The 20035-nt window shown below is 39.1% G+C and overlaps 1 protein-coding gene across 6 annotated transcripts in view; it reads right to left on the bottom strand.

The window, feature by feature from the left end:
- Positions 1–17362, bottom strand: part of npas2 (neuronal PAS domain protein 2) — a 39505-nt gene extending 22143 nt beyond the window's left edge. For 4 of the 6 annotated variants that reach the window (XM_051402588.1, XM_051402591.1, XM_051402590.1 and 1 more), the window contains exon 1: positions 959–1402. The gene's annotated coding sequence lies outside the window, so the exon portion shown is untranslated. Of the gene's footprint in view, positions 1–958; positions 1404–17085 lie in introns of those variants that run through there. The other 2 variants (XM_051402587.1, XM_051402592.1) reach the window with 2 other exon arrangements.
- Between the last annotated feature and the right edge of the window lie 2673 nt (positions 17363–20035).

Raw genomic sequence — 20035 nt, forward strand, 5'->3', positions numbered from 1 at the left:
TTATAATTAAACTGACAACAGTAACAATATCCAACATCTATGTGATGACAAATGCATCTGCTGGACCTTTGGTTGAATCAACATATTAGTCCATATGTGCAGTCTATACATATAAGTGTAAACATAAAAATTGATTCATAACATATTGATCCGTTGCTAAATTTGAAAACAAGTCTCATTTCTGCTGTGAGCAAAGCTTAAGGAAACAGGAAGCACTTCTATTGGTTACACACCTACAAATGAAAACCAGAGGGAAGTCCAATAAGTGCACTCGGTGACCCTTTAACTTCCCCAGTATGTACATGGTAAATAAGTAATTCTGCACACTTCATCCCTGGGTCACACAAAGGAAATCTCTCTCTCTCTCTCTCTCTCTCTCTCTCTCTCTCTCTCTCTCAAAGTAAGCCATGCAACTGCAAAGGAGAAGCCCAAAGTGCCTCCTGATCAAGAAAACAGTGGGGTTAGTCAGAGAAATGTGAACTCCAGTAGACTTAAAGCTGCCAGGTTGGGTAACATCAGCCTGACCTAAGCCCGCTGAGAAATTATTTAATGATTTCTTTTCTTGTGACATTTAACATTTTGCTATCTGACGTCTTTGAGGATAATATGACAAAAATCCCTTCAGTGTATATTGCCACGAATGGGGGGGGAATAGGTTATTTCAACCTTGTAACCAGGGCACATGATGACTGAGAGCTGAAAACATGTAAGCAGCGTTCAAGAGCGCTAACGTTGCCAATACAGACTCCCTGTACATGACAGCATATATACATCCAGCCTTCACTGTCTGTCTCTCGTAGAAAACAGTGTTTAAGGAGAAAAAAGGGGGTTGCGGTCGACCACCTCTGCTTTCATTTGGAAACAGGCCACTTATATGAACTTTGACGCTATGAACAGTGAAGTCTGTCAGGAGTGACGGAAAAAGAAAAACCGTAAGCTTAAATTAAATCTCACGTACCTTGACAACGAGACTCCAGCAGAAAGAAAGATCCACACTTAACTTCAACCAATGTAGTCATCTTTTTATATATAAAAAACAACTACAACATAGCAGCTGAGCGCAACTACCAGCGTCCGACTGACCAGCCGCTGAAAGCGTTAAATTGCATAACAACGCCTTAAGTTAATAACGTGCTGTTATTAATCGCCGGTGCGCCGTCTGTGACTCTGGCAGTCCTAATTTATCACCAACACACGACCAAAATGCCCCAATCCGGTCTATATTCGCCAGTTGCGGACTGTGTTCGTCTGTTTTTCAGGCACTGTACTCCACATCCTCCGCTGGCAGTGCCTTGTAAACAGGACCGAGTGGCTGAGAGAAAGTAGGTCAGCTGGTAGCTCAATACTCGGCTAACGACGGCAGCGGCAGCATAAGCAGTCGGCTGTGCAACACAACCGAAAGAAAACCTGTAGTGGCCGGGAGGAGGAGGGGGGGGGGGGGGGATAGTAATCTTTAACACGTGCTTAATGCCTAACAGCACCCCACTAAATGTCATTCTGAGCACTAAAAGACGGGAGAATGATCAATATGTGTGGAGTGTGTGTTTGCAGAGGGCTGTGGATTTGTGAATGGTACCGTCTAAAGTGGAGCCTAGTACCACTTGGCCATGGAGGCATGACAAGCAGCCTTTAATCTATCAGGATGGGCTCACATTTATCCAGAAAGATAAAAAAAAAGAAAAGTGTACATTGATTGATCAGGACTGGCCCCTCTGTGTAACTTCACAGTATGAAGGCAGTTAGAGGAGGTGAGGGTAAATGGTGTCTCCTCCCTGCCAGCAAGACAGAGGAGATTAGCCTGTCTGACCCTGTTTATAAATATATAAAACCCACTCATTTAAGTCTGGAAAAAAGGACCTAGGCCGTACAAAAAAGATGACACTGAAATCCACGAGAAAAACAAGAAGCTGAAGGCTTTTGTTTCTCCCCTCAAGTACTTCCCCACTTCCTATGTTTTGTTTTTTTCCCCCACAACTTCCTGGTTGCCTTTCCCTCAGCTGAAGTCTCAAATGTGGGTCAGCAGTCTGCATGACTAATTTCAAGGGCTCGTAATGGACCGGGTCCAAATGTTTTCGCTTCTGTCAAAGGATCACGCCAATGGCTGCAGATGCACACATATATCCAGGTGTTTTAAAACTTTTAAAACGACAAAAACATCTGAAAGTGAGCTTTTAAGACAACCTGTTCACTTTAAGACTATTTTCAGATATTGAGGAGGAGGTGAAACGTTAGACTCTGCAACAACAATATCAGTGTTTGATTGTATGTAGTATATAATTGTGCAGTCGACTGTAGACAAGTCCTGACTTCAATGATTAGAGGTTGGTTTTGATTTTGTTATTTTTATGACAAACCTTGCTGTGATCTTGTGTTTTGTGATCTTGTGTTTTGTGAACAGAAGCATTTTTAATCTTGGAAAGTTAGTTGGTAAATATGTGTCTCAGAGTCTTTTCGCGGTCAAGATAAGTCCTGTGTTGTTCTTAGTAAAGCAGATGGGAGGTTTTGCACTAGTTGACACTGGTAGGCCATTTTAAATCTGTGTAATGTCTGTTGTTCATAAACAACTGAACAACTACATCCTGAATTATATTAAAACTTGTTATTAACTTGTTAATATAACGTAATGCAGTGTTTTAAAGAAAAAAAACAGCATTTTTATTAGGATACATATAACCTTAAATTTAGCTATTCCAGTTGTTTCTGTTTTAAACAACTTTTGACATTTATTTTTTTGTTCATACTATAAAGTAGAACAATGTTAAGAGGCTATAGCCGTGCAAGGAGCTCTCAGAAGCTGTACTTAGGCACATCTAAATGCTAATGCTAGCATGGCGAAATGCTCACAATGACAGTGATAACATATTGATGTTTTGTAGGTTTAATGTCCACCTTCTTTGTTAAATGTTAACATTCTACCATTTGCTAATTAGCAATAAACACAAATCGTAGTGGCTGATAGGAATGTCATTAGTTCTGAAGGCACAAATGACAAATGAAAATGTTGACTTGATGGAGATTGAAAAAACTGAATCACCAAAGTGATTACAATTTATCCGGATGGGAACATGAATGTCTGTAATTAACGTCATGGCAACCCATGTTGTCGTGACATTTCACTCTAAACCACAAATGTGAATCTCATGGCGGCGTCAGTCATCCCAGATTCATTCTATAGGCACCATGAATGGCAAACGACCAACACACCGACATTGCCAAGTGTGGAGGATGATGTGCAACGATGGTCCAGAGTCTGATTCCAACCAAGACCATCACTGTTACTGTACAGGGCTACGACTCTGACACTGATCCACCAGGACGCCAGCTGCTAAACTGTTTGTCATGATAATCACTATAAAGATTTTTTTTTCCCTCTGAGCCATGTTGACTTAGTGATGTCTGACAGACATCTGATAAGAAACATTTACTTCTGTCAGGATCTCTTGACATTTACACTCAGCCTTAGTGCCGTGCTGTGTTAGAAGATACATGTATAGCTCTTACTCTAATGCTGCCATCTCTTTCATAATCTGTCATCGTCCTTTCCTTTAAATACTGGATGTTCAGGTTTCGAACGAGAGTTTCCCTAATGATAGACGGTCTTGTGATAAAGGCCACTTGTCATGTGGGTTAAGACGACAGACAACAGAGCACAACAGAACTGACTGACAATCTTAAGTGAATGTTCCCAATTAGACAAACGGAGCTGCTCATAATGGAGAGGACAAGTGCTGGCTTGTGCTGGTTCTTACGATGGTTTCAGCAAATCATTTTAAAGGTTGAAATAGTCTGTATCCCTTTCAAGCACATGCAATAAAAGTTATAAGATGTAATATAACAAAATATAAAATACTGTGTGTATAGTTGAGCTGCACAAGGGACACAAATTCTTCATCTTACCCATTTCAGGGTCTTGTGGTTGTGTTTAATAGCTTTTTCCAACATTACTTTTAAAAGACAAAATGGTCTGTGGGCACGTGATTTAAAAGTCAAAGCCAACCAGCTCTCTGTTTCTGTTTATCTCAATGAGCCTGACAGAGTTGTAGCATGCTATATTTTCAGACCACTTGTCTCAACGGCCATCTTCATGTAATGAATCACACTTTCCCAGACTGCAACTGTTATAGTAGTCCAGATTGAATGTGCCAGTACCAGTATGATGCCATTCTAACCAGCTTGTGAGACATGTAGCCACAGCAGCACAGCCAGTCTCTTTGGTCCCCCACTCACTTATACCTCCTTCATCAACTGAATGCCTGCGTCTTTGTCCACTGTCTCACCACTCCTCACTGTGGCTGCTCCACAACAGGTACAGAGTTTTGAGGCATCTCTTGTAAACAGTCTATGACACAAGTCCTCCACACAACATACATTAAAGTGATGGCGGGTCAAGTAGGGTGTCTGCTGAACCTTTTAGCATGCAACTAAAATAAAAATATACTATTGATTATGTTGGAGTTTATGAACAAAATGACAGTAAATCACACGGGGTAGACAATGCTGTGTATTGGTTAAAACCTCCAAGCTGTAGTACAGTTTATCTGGTCTTGCTCAGCCTGAACCTCTTCACAGCGCTGGAGATTGTTATTATTTTGCTACAGGGGGAAAAAACCCAGTTTGTTTGTAACTTCTTAACTTGTTTTGGTGTAACGTGCAGATAGCGGAAGGGGAGCAGAACGCGTAAATGAAATACGCTGCAAATGGCAGGCTTATACCTACAGTGTACATCCGGTAAATCTGACTACAGTTTATCCAGACCAAACACAGCAGGAGCCACCAGGCACCACTGAGGCCCCCCCACTACATTGGCCACATTCAATTCCCTTTCTGCTTGGAGCTCCCACTGTGCGATCACACTGGTTGCTCCGGTTTCTCTCATGTTCGAATGACATGAAAGTCAGGTGGCTGGAAGAAAGTAGGGAGGTAGGGCTGCAATTATACATTTGTCAATAACTATGGTAACTTATAGGTGTTGTGTAAATGTAGCCAATTAGGCTGCAGCACATACAGCGCAGCTAATCAGGCAGTAGTTTGCTTGCATATTGCAGCCGACCACCAGTAAACACCAAGTGACCACAAGAAAAAAATTGGAGTAAGACACAACACAACAAGAATGATGCACCTATTGTTACTGTACCCTACCAAATTAGTTAAAATTAGTTTAAAATCCAACATCAGTTATATGGTAGGGGTGACTTATTCAACCCAGACAAAGACACAATGCTATCAGCCAGTGTAAACCAAGACTATTCCATTCAATCACCTGAAATGGTGTTGCTGCCCTAGGGAATACACAAAAAGTATGAAATTACTGCCCATGCATGTGTCAGTGCGCCTGCAACGACTGTCTAATGTGTTACTAGTAACACTTTTGCTACTGTCAGCAAGCAGCACTCAGTTGTGTCCTTGTTTAGGGCCTCATATGGAAGCTTGCAGAGTTAAATGTTGAGAATAAGTAAATAATAGTAAGTGTGAGTTTTTGTATGAGGTATTCTATGTACCTGCATTTATTTAGATTTGCTAGCTGCCCTGCCGAGTAAATCAGATTTGATAGCAACCACAGATTTTTCTTTACTTACATTAAAACATACAACCGAATTTGTATTTTGTTGTAATGTAAACCCGGTTTGTTGGTTGGTTTTTATCTGTGCTAAATTTTATCTATGCTCGATGCTTAGTCTTAGCCTTGTAGGTGAACAGAAATATTTCATCTAAGATTGAACTGCTGAAATAGAGAAAAAAATAGAAATAAGTCAACTGATGAAAGAATAGTTAAGACTTAAGAGAGGTTCAAAAAAGAAAATCTGTCTCATGCACTCAGTTATATAACTTGCACACTACTTGGTACACAAATTACAGCAAGAAATTACAATAGCAGAGTGATGATATAGACTCATTCTGGACTAAATCGTTGCTATGCCAGCGACCAACAAGTGTGAGACATCTAAGATTCATAAAGATCTCCCACATTTTACTGCATTATTCACCATCCGCCTACATAGAGATTAGTTCCGCTCTTTTATGTAGGTCATGCTATTGGATGATGAGATGACATTTAGTGCTCATAATCAGGCCTCACTACATTATAAATGCTCAGTGTTGGGATCTTTACATCCTATACCTTTGTCCCCACTGCTTGCCCTTACATCTGTGACACACTGGATCATATTCATAATCACTCAGACATTATGCCATATTCCCTGTGGCTACATCTGTGATACCGGTATTGATGATGTCATCGTGTCCCTCTGCTGAAGCACTGACTGTCATTAATTAGACTGTGGCACTGCTGTTCGCTCTGTGTTCCCATGGTAACAATGTGTGGTGTCTACTTTCCCCCAACCAAGACAGATATGTCCATAAAGCCACCGGTTTCCATTTTCTTCAGGTCTAGAATATTTTTAGGACATACGTACGACATGAAATGATTTGTTAGTCTAATGAAGATTAATAACGTGGCAGGCAACATTCTCACTGTATGCTTTGCTCATTATAGCAAAACACTGTACTGGGCAGTGATACAGGATTTATTGCTGGACTAAAGGATGGGTTAAAGAGCTGATTTATTGTTGCAGCTTTGAAGTAATAACTCCCTGTTTATGTTTTGTCTTTATTGGAAAGGACAGCTCAGGGTGGACAGGAAAGGGGGAGGGAGAGAGAGAGAGAGGGAGAGAGAGAGAGAGAGAGAGAGAGAGAGAGAGAGAGAGAGAGGATGACACACAGCAAAGGGCCACAGGTCAGACCCGAACCTCTACCAGGTGAGCTACCAGGGCACCCCGTTTATCTTTTAAAGGTCCAATGTGTAACATTTAGGAGGATCTATTGGCAGAAATGGAATATAATTCATAGGTATGTTTTCATAAGTGTATAATCACCTGAATATAAAAATCACTGTGTTTTCGTTCCCTTAGAATGAGCACTTTATATCTACAAATGTTGTGGGTCGCCTTTCATGTTGAACTGCCATGTTTCTACAGTAGCCCAGAATGGACAAAGTAAACACTGGCAGTAGACATTAGGGCCTTTTGCAGCCACCGTAGTTTCTCCTACGCACTGCACAGCCCGTTCTCATTCCCAGGTTGTCAAATACAGACGCCAGTGGTACTTGCAATCAGCAACTTCACCGCTAGCTGCCACTAAAACCTACACACTGGGCCTTTAAATGATATCTCATATAAAGAAAGTCTAAAATTACATTAATAAAAGGGGAAATCCTAAAGACATGAAATGCAGCAGGGAGGTCTGAAAATATAAAGAAGAATAAGTACCATAACTCACAGTTTACAATCTAATAGGCCCTGTGTAGGTTAGGTATGTAACTAAAGCCTTATTTGAGGTGATTGGTAATAATAACTTCATGAAAAAGTGGAAAGACTGACATTGCTGATGAAAGCTTCAAACCCGTGATAGATCCCCAGAAAGATAACAACATCACATCAGCAGCAGATGTTCTTCCTGCAGCAACTGAAGAAAATCACCTTATTACAGGAAATGGTGTCTCATTTTTTCTTTTTATATAAGCATTCTTGAGTCCATTCTCACTGTTGGCTGGCTTGCAGTTACACAATGTTCGGGTCAAGGACATTTTGCGCCATGTAATTCAGTATAGATGGAGCAGCACTGGCTACAACTTAAGACCTTATCCAACAGCAGAGCAGAGCAAGGACACTGGAAAAAATCACAGAAGGGACTATTTGGGACATTCTCGCCCATAACAGCTTTTCTTCCATTGAGTACCCAATGGAAAAAAGGCACTGGACTAGAGAAACAAATCATCATGCCCCTCCTCACAGTGCTTTCCCACGTCTCTACCAAACAGCAGATCCGCACTAATCCTCCCGTGGGCAACAGCTGAACCCTTGCACTCACTGAGCTCTACCCGCTGGACAATCCTGTCACAGTGCAGTTTAACACATCCTCACCTGCTGTGCACTCAGGAAAAAGCACATGTCCATTCCCCATGTTCTTTATAACTGCACCTACATAGATGACCTCAATGTTGTAACTTTTAAATTTTTTATGCTGAAATTATAAGTCAAATAATCAATTAGTTGATTAAAAAAAAAGGCTTTTTTGATAATCAGTTGATCATTTAAGTAAATTAGTATTTTTCCATCTTTAAGACTTTTATTGACCCAATTAATAAAACTTAATAACTAATAAAATATTAATTATTCCTATAATGTTTAGTGTGCAGTGAGCTCAAGCCTGTTCAGTCTGACTGTACATTTGATGTAGGTTTAATTCACTTGCTCTATCTTTGTCTGCTTGTACAAAAACATTTGTCAATAATTTTGGTGATACTTCACCCAAAGTGCCTTGTAATTACACATTCACCACACAGCACAGGCTCACTATGGGTGGTCGCAACATTTCAGTGAGAGAGCAGACCAAAAAAACAAACATCTATTCACCAGGTAGTTCTACTCTCAAATTTCTTCACAATTATATTCTTTCAACAATTCAAAATGGATCACCAAATGATTCCAGGCCTGTTATTGTCTGCTGCTGCTCAGGAAAAGATGCAATTACCTAAGGCAGTGTGTGAGCAAATATGTGGGTCACCATTCTAGGGCATGGGTGGAAAGGGCAATGCAGTTCTTTCTTTGTACTGCTGTCTCAAGCTCAGATCATAGGTTACACCTCTGATTAAATTCCTGACTGTGGAAGGGTAATGATTATGATTATATCACAAAGAAACAGAATAATATCATCTTTATGAATTCATCAGTGAATGTTAAAATCACAACCAGCCACTCTCTTATGCATAGACTGTGAACTGAAGTAGCCTTTCACAAGCAGTCCATGGAAAAAATGACCTTATGTCTCCATTCCTATCTATTGCTATTTCATTTTCCTTGTTATGAAACACTGCTGTCCACATTTCTAAAGCTTCCTCCTGAAAGCACAGTTAAATCTCTCTTTTTAGATTCAGGCTTCTCTTCAGACAGGAAAGCAGCCTGTAATAAGAAGCATTCATCTCTTTCAGGAAACAGGGAAACAAATAGCTGAATAATGAATTACACTATGACTAAATGTCCATTCATTCTAATTTTTACTCCACAGAAACCAAAAGTACAGGACTATAGATATTTTCCATTCCCAGATTGAAAGAGCAGACATTATTGACAGCTACACATGAATTTTTCATATATTCTCAAGGTAATCAACCTTTTAGTTGAACTACAAAATCAGCTTTTTTTTCACCTGAGGGCCTGTTAATGGAAGAAATTAGTTCACATATAATCACAATAGATGCCTGACTACGAAAGTGGGTTAATAACATCTACATTTTTAATGATAAAAGGCTGGATCATTTGTCGTCTGGAAAAAAATAATCACGCTGACTAGCTTTCACATTCACCGGGTGTTGACACACTCGGTTTATGCTTCATGCCTGATTAAAGTACAGTGAAATACAGCTAATTTGGATGCTTAAAAAGACCACAATCTCTGTGAGTGGAATCGTGTGCACACATTATTCAGGATAACGGCTCATACTAACAGGGAAGCAGATTGGTGTAGTGAGTGTAGAAATCGTGCTTGCCTGTGATAATGATTCATAATTCATTTACCCTGCTGACGTGTCCTTGAGCAAACCCTTATATTCACTTCCACCTTTGTAAAAGCCCTGAACTCTGACCCCTCTGTGGACGGAGGAAGAGATTTTTCCTACAGATTCCAAAAAAGGTATCTCACTTTCTTAAACAAAATATTCCAAATAGTGCAATAGGAAAATGCTAAATGCCCAGGGAATAAGAACAGCTGTACACTGTATTGTTCATGCCAGAGCTTCCAGGTTGAAGCATCAGCATATCTTAGCTAAATGTTAATAATTCAGGTTTTTGTTGGTGTTTTCTCAACCCAACCTGAAAATAAAACTCATTTATTGCAGAGGTGTGTGAGCTCTGACATCTGCCCTTCTCTGATGATCAGGTTTGGGCTCTTGACATCACAGCTTGCAGATGACCCACTGCACATCAAAGGAATGAGCAATCCATCTGGGAGTGCTCTTTTTTTATTTCAGCATCAGACCTGAAGCGCTTACTTATGGTCTTCTGGCGTGTTGTGTATTTTACTCCACCAAAAGAAACCGCGTTGTGATGCAGATGCAGCCAACACCCTGAGCTTGAAGATCTGAATCACATCTAGGTCACACACAGGGGCCGGGCCCACACATATTGTGAAACCCTTTTTTCCCCCTTCAACTGTAATACAAAGTGTAGCCACACCCTTTTCTTGAACGTGACCTTTTGTCGCGAAAGAAAACTGAAAAGCCGAACCTGTTCTGTGAATCAGCTACGTAAAATAGACAAGGTCTAAAAAAAAAAATGAATAAGTGTGCAGCACACGGTGTAGCACTTAAATAATGGTTGAATTAATTCCACATGATACTTAATGAACCTCATTTATGTAGATGAAATCTTCAGCCCTTTGAATGAATACCTTAAAAGCCACTCAGAACATTTCAGGTCACCGGCGTACCTTTTTTTTTTATCCTAGTGTAGTACTGCAGCGACTCAAAAGATTTCACACATAATGTTCAGATGTTTATTTAATTGCATGCCACAAATACAAAGAGACAACACAAATTCACATAATGTGGTAAGTCTTAGAGCCGGAAGAAGGGAACTTTTTTTTTCTTCAAAAAGCAGCTAAATGTCTTAATCATGCCCCAATGGATCTGAGCCTGAAGCTACGGAGGACAATGACTGTGTGCTTTGGAGCAAGAGATCAGCGACAGCAGCAAGGACGATGACGTCTGTAGTGGGAGTTATATAACTGCAGCTGAACATTTTGTCTGTCATAGTTACAAGGTTAAAGAGGGTGACATGAATACCAGTCATAGTCTCAAGAGTCATGTGCAACATACAGTAGTTCCACTAGACAAATGATACCAAGTTCACCAAGGCAGGAATCAATATAGTACAATATGGAGCAAAAGGAAAAGTCCATATTTATAATGTTAATAATCAACATGTCTGTCTCTTTGGACTTCTCTCAGGGCTTCTACAAGGTTTCTAGCTCATCCCTATAACTATTCACTATTCAAAAAATGTCAATCCTATAATCCAGAACTAAATTTACAGACTACAGCAAGGATGGCAGAGCATTGTGCTGTTAAGTAACTTGTTATTGGCTTTGTCAATTGCACAAATTTTGACTCAACAAAGCTGATCAACAGTCCTTCTTCTCCTTCATACTGTAAATGCTGTGGTTACAGAGTTTTACATTGGACCAAACTTATGAATGTAAAAACAATATGATAAATATTCACAGAAACTTAATATTCACTAACTTTTGGGGGGGGGGTTGTTTGTATACCAGAGCATCTACAAAACACAAATTAAGATGTAAAACACAACAGAGCTCATATATAACATTACTAGCATTTAAAGCCCTCCTTTCACTGTTGTTCTTATTGTGGCTTCACTTGGATGTTTGACCTTCACTGTGCAGAATGATGTATGTGCAGAGTTTGACACTAGAAGACATCATCTGCTGAAGTTCTTCTGTGCTCACATTCAATCTCAGTGTAAGATGTTGTGTGTATGGTTTGAGACATCACAGCGAGTTTGAAAACACATACTGTATGTGTAAACTTGAAACTTCTGGTGCACTGAGAATAGACTTTTCAGTAAAGTAGGAGACATCTTGTGTCCAGTACCTAAACAAAAAATAACTGCATGTTTATAAATTCTAGATTCTCCAGTGAGGAAGAAAAGTAAAGTGAATTCTTAAGATTTTCAATAAACTACGTAAAATTTAAGAATGTAAGCGTCCGTTAAGGTCTGTGGACCTCAATAGAAATAAATAAATAAAAATGTGGCCTTTAGTTGTGCACTGGTAGCTGTGCAGTTTGGACCTTACAGCTAAACAGTACACTAAAACATGTTTCTGAAACAATTGTAGGTGAGAAATAGGCAATGCAGTAACAAAATGTTGATTCTTGTTTGATCAGCACTGCCTAGTTTGACAGTTTGATGCCGTTTGTTGGATCCGATATTCAGCATTTTTCCAGCTATCCTTATTCTAAAAGCTCAGTTTAAATGGCAGCTTTGGACTCAAAGAGTACGTGCTATTGTAATGTCACTAGAGAGTTTTATACCTGCTTCTGTATATAATTGACCTTCTTCTGACTTCTATTACAAAATTGTTCTATTGCATCATTTGTATGACACATTTATTGAAGGTACCAGTAGTTTTGCCAGTGTGAGTTCATGTCAAGTGTCTCGAGAAAATAATGTTGCCAGACGCACATTTTTTTACACTGGTGCTATGTCGTGGAACAGCCATCTGTTATACATCCAGTTGTTAAAAATAAGCATGACTGTTGATGTCAGAATTTTATTGTTTAGTTTTATGTTTTTAAGATCTTGGAACCATGTTGGAAATGAGTGTTTTCACTTTCATGTTACCCCTCAAACTTATTTATTGAATTCATAAATAAATAAATCATATAATGTTGTATCCTAGTCTCCTCTCATGTGCCATGTATTATCTATATTATAAGACCCATTTTTACAGTTGAGCTGAATATTGTGGCACTGGCAAAACCACATATGAAACGTTTTTTAGGAAAGTCTGCATGAGGAGTAACATCAGTTTGTCTGCACCAAAAACTAAATGTCTTATGCATGTAGCCTGTACACTTAAGTTGTTTGTTGTTGTCTTTCATCATTGTTTCACTGTCTTTTCTTGTGAACTTGCAGACATTGTAAAGGCAGTCAACTGTAAGTTGGCTACCAGCCTTTTTCTAGAGTACGCAATAAGCATTAAGTATATATGTAATATTCTCTACAAATTAGTGAGAAGTTATTAACTCCAGTCAAACAGTCATTTTTGCATAGATTTAACACCTAATATACACCGATCAGCCATAACATTATGACCACTGACAGGTGAAGTGAATAACACTGATTATCTATATACGACTGGGTCAGAGCATCTCCAAAACTGCAGCTCTTGTGGGGTGTTCCCGGTCTGCAGTGGTCAGTACCTATCTAAAGTGGTCCAAGGAAGGAAAAGAGGTGAACCAGAGACAGGGTCACTGATGCACGTGGGGAGTGAAGGCTGGCCCGTGTGGTCCAATCCGACAGACGAGCTACTGTAGCTCAAACTGCTGAAAAAGTTAATGCTGCTTCTGATAGAAAGGTGTCAGAACACAGAGTGCATCACAGTTTGTTGGTATGGGGCTGCACAACATGTCCAGTTGGTCATAAAGTTGTGGCTGAACGGTGTAGTCAGTTGACTGTATCCTCCAGATAAAGGTACATACATGTAGCTAATAAAATAACTTCATGGTGACACAAAATAACAAAACTGATTTCTGTTTGGGAATATTGTTTTTGTTCTGATTTCCTCAACATCCAGTGCCTGTTTGTAATTAATATTATTCATTACAATTGTCACAACTTGTCTCACCTTCACTTGAGCAGGACAAACATGGTCTCTAAAAGGTAGGACTGAGGACATTCAAAACACTTGAAAAATCAGAAACTATTGTTATGGGCTGTTATGGGGCAAGGAAGTCTGGTTTTGATGGAAATTACAAATACTTTAGATGCCTGCCTAATATAGTCAGAGTGTCTGTTTCCCATCTCTCTCAGCTTTTTCTATTTTACCTGAAATGTTTTCACTGGTGCTCTGTCTGATTAAGCATGCCTCTGATGTTTAGGTCAGGTATGTCTTGTGTACGGGACTGATCTCCGAGGAACTAACCTGGATAAAGCAAGTTTTCACATTGTTTCTTTTTTTTTTATGCCTGCAGTTTTACAGCAGAATACAATTGCAATTTTAAATTGATCTATATGAAAGACACTTGTTATAGCAAAGTGTAATAAACAATACATCCATACAGTCTGTAGGTGCCACACTGGAAGGAAGTACAAAGGCACCCATGCAGTAGTCACATGAGAGTATCCATATAATATTAAACTAACTCTTGCACCATGATTCCAAAGGTTTGAATATTTTCTAGAGTAATTTCTTGGACATCCTCAAAGACACTACAGCACTTAGCTACATGCCTCTTCAGCTTCAGCAACATCGACTAGGAGTGTAAGAAGATATAGAAGAAATATCACATTGCGGTATTTTGTTTTGTGCTATTGTATCAATTCTCAAAAGAAATTGGAGAATTTGATTTTTGTGTTTAAACCCCACCAACCACTAGGCAACAGTGTTGTAAGCGTAAACTGAGGGTTATGTTGTTGGGTGTTACTGTGATAAATACAAATGCATACTGTTCAGTAGTGCAACACATTAAATCATCATTGCCAACATTACATTTTAATTTCTAAGACATTAATGTCAGTGTGAGTAAATAAAATGTACATATACAATTCAAATACTAAAAACGGGCTGCTCACACACAAAAGAATAAGATCACTCATGTTTAAGTTAAGTAGGGCTTAGTCATTCGCTACCTGTGACGTTAGTCAACCTGTTGTCAGATTTCATTCCATTTCATGTGTGTTTGAGATGTATCAACATGGGTTGTACATACAACATTCATTCTATGTGGAGTGCTGCTCTGTTTTCTTAAAGAGACAGAAGGTAGAAATGATCCCTTTGCTGTTGCACAGACCTACACCATTTGTGCATGCCCAGTCACACTAAGCAGCTCTAGCAATATTCAGACTAGTGTTCAGTTTAAGCTTGCAGGACATGGCCCAGTAACCTACTTTCCCCACAACATGCTCTGTAACATCAGAGACGAGGCTGTGTGTCATCAGTTAACTAACCTTCACCACAGCATAGTTTCAGCAAAGAGACACAAAAACCCAGACACAGCACTGTTTAAGCAAAAGCAGAATACGAATGATCACAGTTTTGTCTCTGAAAAGGGAATCTCCATAAGGCCTATTTCTCAGTTTACTCCTAAAGGTAAAATACAGTGTTGTAAAACTGATAATAGAGGCAGTGGAGAAGTGGAGAAATGAAAAACAAGGACGTGAAAAAAGCAAATGGCTTTTGAAGAAGGGATAAAGGGAGAAAAGGCCAAAATTGTCCAAGAGATTAATGATACTAGTGAGTATCAGGCAAGGGTTTTCATAGGTGTGAAGTCATGGTAAAGTGATAATAGTCATAATTATAGGATGATAAGTCACAGTTATAAAAACGTTTCTTAAAATTATGATATATGTCATATTTGTGAAAACCTTTGAAATGATGAGCTTGCAGATGAGATTATATCAGATTTATGGTGTGTCATAGTGTCTTATAATAATGAGAATGTATAGTATATTGATTATATAATCGTATTGCCTATTGCAATAACATAAAACTCATTCATTTAAACAATGATTACCAGAACTTCCACCTGAAACATTACCCCTTTATATCTACATTAACTGTCAGGATTGCTGTGTGGCACCAGGACAGTGCCTTGGGTTTCCCCTTCCATCTATGTACGTCCCACCCTATGACAGTCCATGCATCAGGTGGACGGCACTATGACCTGTTAAACCCTACAACCCGATACACTCAAACCATTCTTCTGAGTGAGTTTCTAGGTTAACATCAAACTCAGACAACCACAGTGACTGCACAGGCTAACATACCGACAAGATAGCAAAAAAACTGACCCAGTTGGTACATGCTTACTCTGCTCATCAACAAATGTAATGATGACACTAGAAATACAGTGTGAGCACATTGAGATTATGGACTTCTGGACTGTGGGGCTGATTGATTGGTTAATTTTCTAGCTGCATGCCACTGGTTGTTGTGTCTACTCTGGGTTTATGGGATTAAGACAGTTTATTTATAGCAAATGGCACTATGAGTTAACATGGATTGGTAAAACATTGCAGTTCAATACATTTAGTTTACTGCCCAGCCTTCATTTGAACCTCATAATTATAAGAGACTTTCCATAAAGTGAGGGAGCTAGCGGTCAGGGAGCAGTCATAGTACAGAAAGAATGAGCATCATAATTAACTCATGACCTCAGTTTCAGGGGCAGACCATACACTAAAATGGAAGACACCAATTTATCTAGCCCACAATGTAAAATCAAGACCGTTGGATTTAGTCTCAGGACTAAAGAGCTGATCTTAAGGGAGAAGCACATAGCATGAGTCATGAGGCTGGGCCAAATGTTTGGCAGCATGATGTAAAAAGGAGCATATGGTGAAGTGAACACCCCAGTTCAGTCAGTCATGGAACAGCCCATCCTGTCCCACTCAGCTGTCAGCATACATCCTCATCACTATTCATGTCTGCTGGGCCAACCCCGGCACTGACGCAGCAAGCCAGCAAAATGGCTCAAGCCTCAACATGAGTATTTGGATGTAGATGCAGAATAACAATTTGACAATTGAACACTGACATGAACAGGAACCTGGCTCCTTTTATCTCCCACATATTTTTCTCTTTTTTTCCCCCATCCGGTCCCTCAACAAAGTGACACAGTTGCATGACTTGGCATCAAAGTCGATGTCCTGTGAATTTGGTGCCTTGCCCAATCACATAATCCAGTGGCTCTCACTAATTTATGGAGGAGCCTATTTGCCTCTTGTTTTAGGCAACACATTCTGCATTGCCCTGTTACATTTAATCCACATTCCTTTAGGCTTATATTTCATCCTCCTCAACTCATAAAATGAGTTTTATTTTCCATTTGTAATAATGTGCCTGTGTGAGCCCAAAACTGACAGCTGGTTTCCAGGTAGCTGAGTCAACACATGCAAAAACTTTATTAGTTGTATTTCACCAGCACTTCATTAGTGGGGTCATTTAAGTGTCAATTAATGTCACAGCGCTTCACACGGTGTTAAGACCAGAGCTCCTCTTAAAATACACTCAACTTACAGAGATGCTCGTAACTAAAAACTGATTAAAATGTTATAGCTAGTTAACAGTCGTGTAAATGGTGTTTTAGGCTAACTAAAGCATGAAGAAGCTGCCTCCATGTATTAGCTAGTGTGAAAAAATATGTATTTTTGCACAGCAGCTTTAAATGTTATAAAGCAAATTGAGCTAAGTAAGCTTGAAGAAAGAGAAAACTGTTTAAAGCTACCGTTAAGCTAAATCTGTAACAACGGAGCCATTAACACCGACAACACAAAGCTGGAGACTTACCTTATCCTGTGGTATAAGGGTCAGACCAACCCCAGACGGAGACACAGGGGCTTTAACCACCAACAACAAAAAACCCCGACGTCCTATATTCCAAAAAAGTTGCCCAGAGATGAAACAGCACCGCCGACTCAGTCTGGAAATGATGAATGCGGGTGTTATTGGGGCTACAGCCTGTTGAGGGGGGGGGATCCTGATCCAGCCCACACACACCTCAAATTTTACCTTCTCGTCTGACTGAGCTCTGGTCTCAACGCGCCCCGTCCGCTCACACACACAGATGAACGCTGAATGGAGAGTTTTCTGCAGCCGGAGTGCGTCCACACTCAGAGTCCCGCCCACTGGACTATATACTAAATAAAGTTGTGTGTGTGTGTGTGTGTGTGTGTGTGTGTGTGTGTGTGTGTGCAGTGGTGGTGACAGGACTCTAAACATGCCATTTAAATGAATAGTAAATGAGAATATGTATCCAAAGATCTTTTAAAAACCCTTTTTATTCTCATATATCAACAGGTTATAAAAGCAGTGGATGTGGTTCTTATATACAATGACTCGCTGTGATTTGTGAGTCATGCCTTTTGCTCTCTGAGTCATGCTTTCTGAGGCCATTTTATAGCAGATCATCGTATGTTGGTCTACATGGACTTGTACTGATCAGAGTAATAATCCTGGTGATGTAAATTCAAGTGCAGTGGTGAGATGCATCAGTCCCCAAAGTTTTTCACACATAATCCAAATAAATCAGCACACGCGGTAGCGCCACCCTTAGGTCAATCAGTGCAATGTAGACCATTAATAAATCAAGTTGCAACACCACAATGTGAAAAAGATCCGTTACACGTAGAAATCCATGCATACCCCTGTGAGTGTTATATTATATACCTGCATAATATAAGTAGCATTTTGATGTTGTGTGGTGGAAGTGGAGCATTTTTTACTTTATAAATGGTTACATTGGGTAGTGTTGTCTATCTATTGGCTCATTTTTTATAAATTCATCTTTGTAGATGCAAATTTAAATCTATAAAGTAACTAATGGAGCAATGAAATAAAATCAGTGAAGTAAAAATGCAGTAATGTGTCAAAACTGGCATAAAATGGTAATATTCAGGCAAAGCACCTCTGAACTACAGTATTTGAGTAAATGTAATTCCACCCTCAGTGTACTCCTTTTTAACAAAGCTCAAGCTCTTCATGTCTTATCGTGTAGTCAGACAGTAGTCTGTATTTCCCACGACTAGAAAAACTGTCTTTGACATGTAAAATCAGTGTAGTGCCCCTTCAGGATTAAATCAAGTTATCTTTTAATTCAAAGTGTAACTCTAAATTAAAAGGGCCATTGATAGTTATTTAACAGAAAACCCTTAAGGGACCTTTTCAAAGATTTTCCAGGCCATAATCTGGATAAGATTTTATTTTTTACATCATAATGTTCCTTTACAAAAGACAATATCAAATTTGCCTTCTCCTCATGTGCAGGGTGAAGACCAGGTGATGTAGTGTACGCTAAAATAAGTCTTTTACCTGCAGCATGTTCACACCCCTGGCACCTGCCTGGATTGTTGATTACACTCTCCAATTCTGCATTGCTCAGATTCTTTCTGTATGTTTTTGTCACAAGAGCAACTCACATAACGTCACATTGCTTGGCAGATAAGCAGAGGGTCACCATTTTAAACCTGAATCAGGAGGCTTTCCACAAGGTCTGATGGTTGCACTCGCACAAAAAAGTCTTGCACTCATTTGAGTTTTAAATAACTAGTATACCTTGTGTGAGTTCAGTGTTGTGTGATAGTTAATCCAATCAGTAGTGAGAACAGGTAAAGGAGGACAGCTCTAGGTCAACTCACCATTTAGTCAGTCCACTGGCTTGTTTTTTAACTGCAAGCTAATTTAAGTTTCTGTACAGACTCTTCTGCTGCAATAGCTCCGAGACAAAGGTCATAAGAATTGAAAACGTATAATTTTATTAAAACATTTTTAAAAACATCCCAGCTAGTATCTCAAATCCTTTAAAATGTATTTCATTCAGCCAGAATATGCTTTATCGTGGAGTCAATACATGCACACACACAGCCAGTTTATACATTGTCAAAGACACATACTGCCTATAGCCTACTGAATATGTGCAACCACAACAAAACCAATAATAACCAATAATAGCCACTCTTGCACTTCGTTCATGGACCACTTTAATACAAGTTTAATTTAACAGCTTAAAAGAAGATTATAGTCTTTCTTAGTTTGTTTTGTCAATATCAGATACGTTTAAAAAAGCATGAATCATTGGACATTTACTTTAAATGTACCTAATAACTACCGACATCACCTTGGTTGTTAGTCAAGACTCAAACTTTTTCTCAAGGTCTTTTTTTAAGTAAATGAATGCATGTGAAAAAACAGAGCAAATGTATTTTAAAAATAACATTTGTTCCAACATTAACATGTTTTCTGTAAATGGTAATATTTCTATTAGCATCATATGACAAGATCTAATTGATCTACAATAAATAAGGTCCATGATGTTGTCATAATCACACAGGCTCACTCTTTTATATAAAATCTTTAGATAAGATTGTGCATGGTGATTTGGTCCCTGCTGTTCATTGACCACTTCACAATATAACCTGCAGCTTTTCTTTGTTACCATTAAGGACGCTATCCTTAGAGTGACTGTCTCCAAATACTGCCCAATTATCAAAGCAGAATGCTTTTACTGTGTGTAATAAAATATGAGTCAATATTTGAGGAAGATTTCCAAAACAATTTAAACTTGATATAGCCTATGTGTGTGTACGTTTGTGACATAAACAACGATGTAAAAAACATTAAATATTAATACAAAGAAATATCACTAAATTCTCTGCAACTGTGGGACTGAAAGTTTAACATTTGAATATTTATTATATATTTTCTTTCGATAAAGAAAACAACCCGTCCAGTATTGCATTGT

Source organism: Dicentrarchus labrax, unplaced genomic scaffold (assembly GCF_905237075.1).
Source record: "Dicentrarchus labrax unplaced genomic scaffold, dlabrax2021, whole genome shotgun sequence".
In the NCBI taxonomy this organism is placed as follows: Eukaryota; Metazoa; Chordata; class Actinopteri; family Moronidae; genus Dicentrarchus; species Dicentrarchus labrax.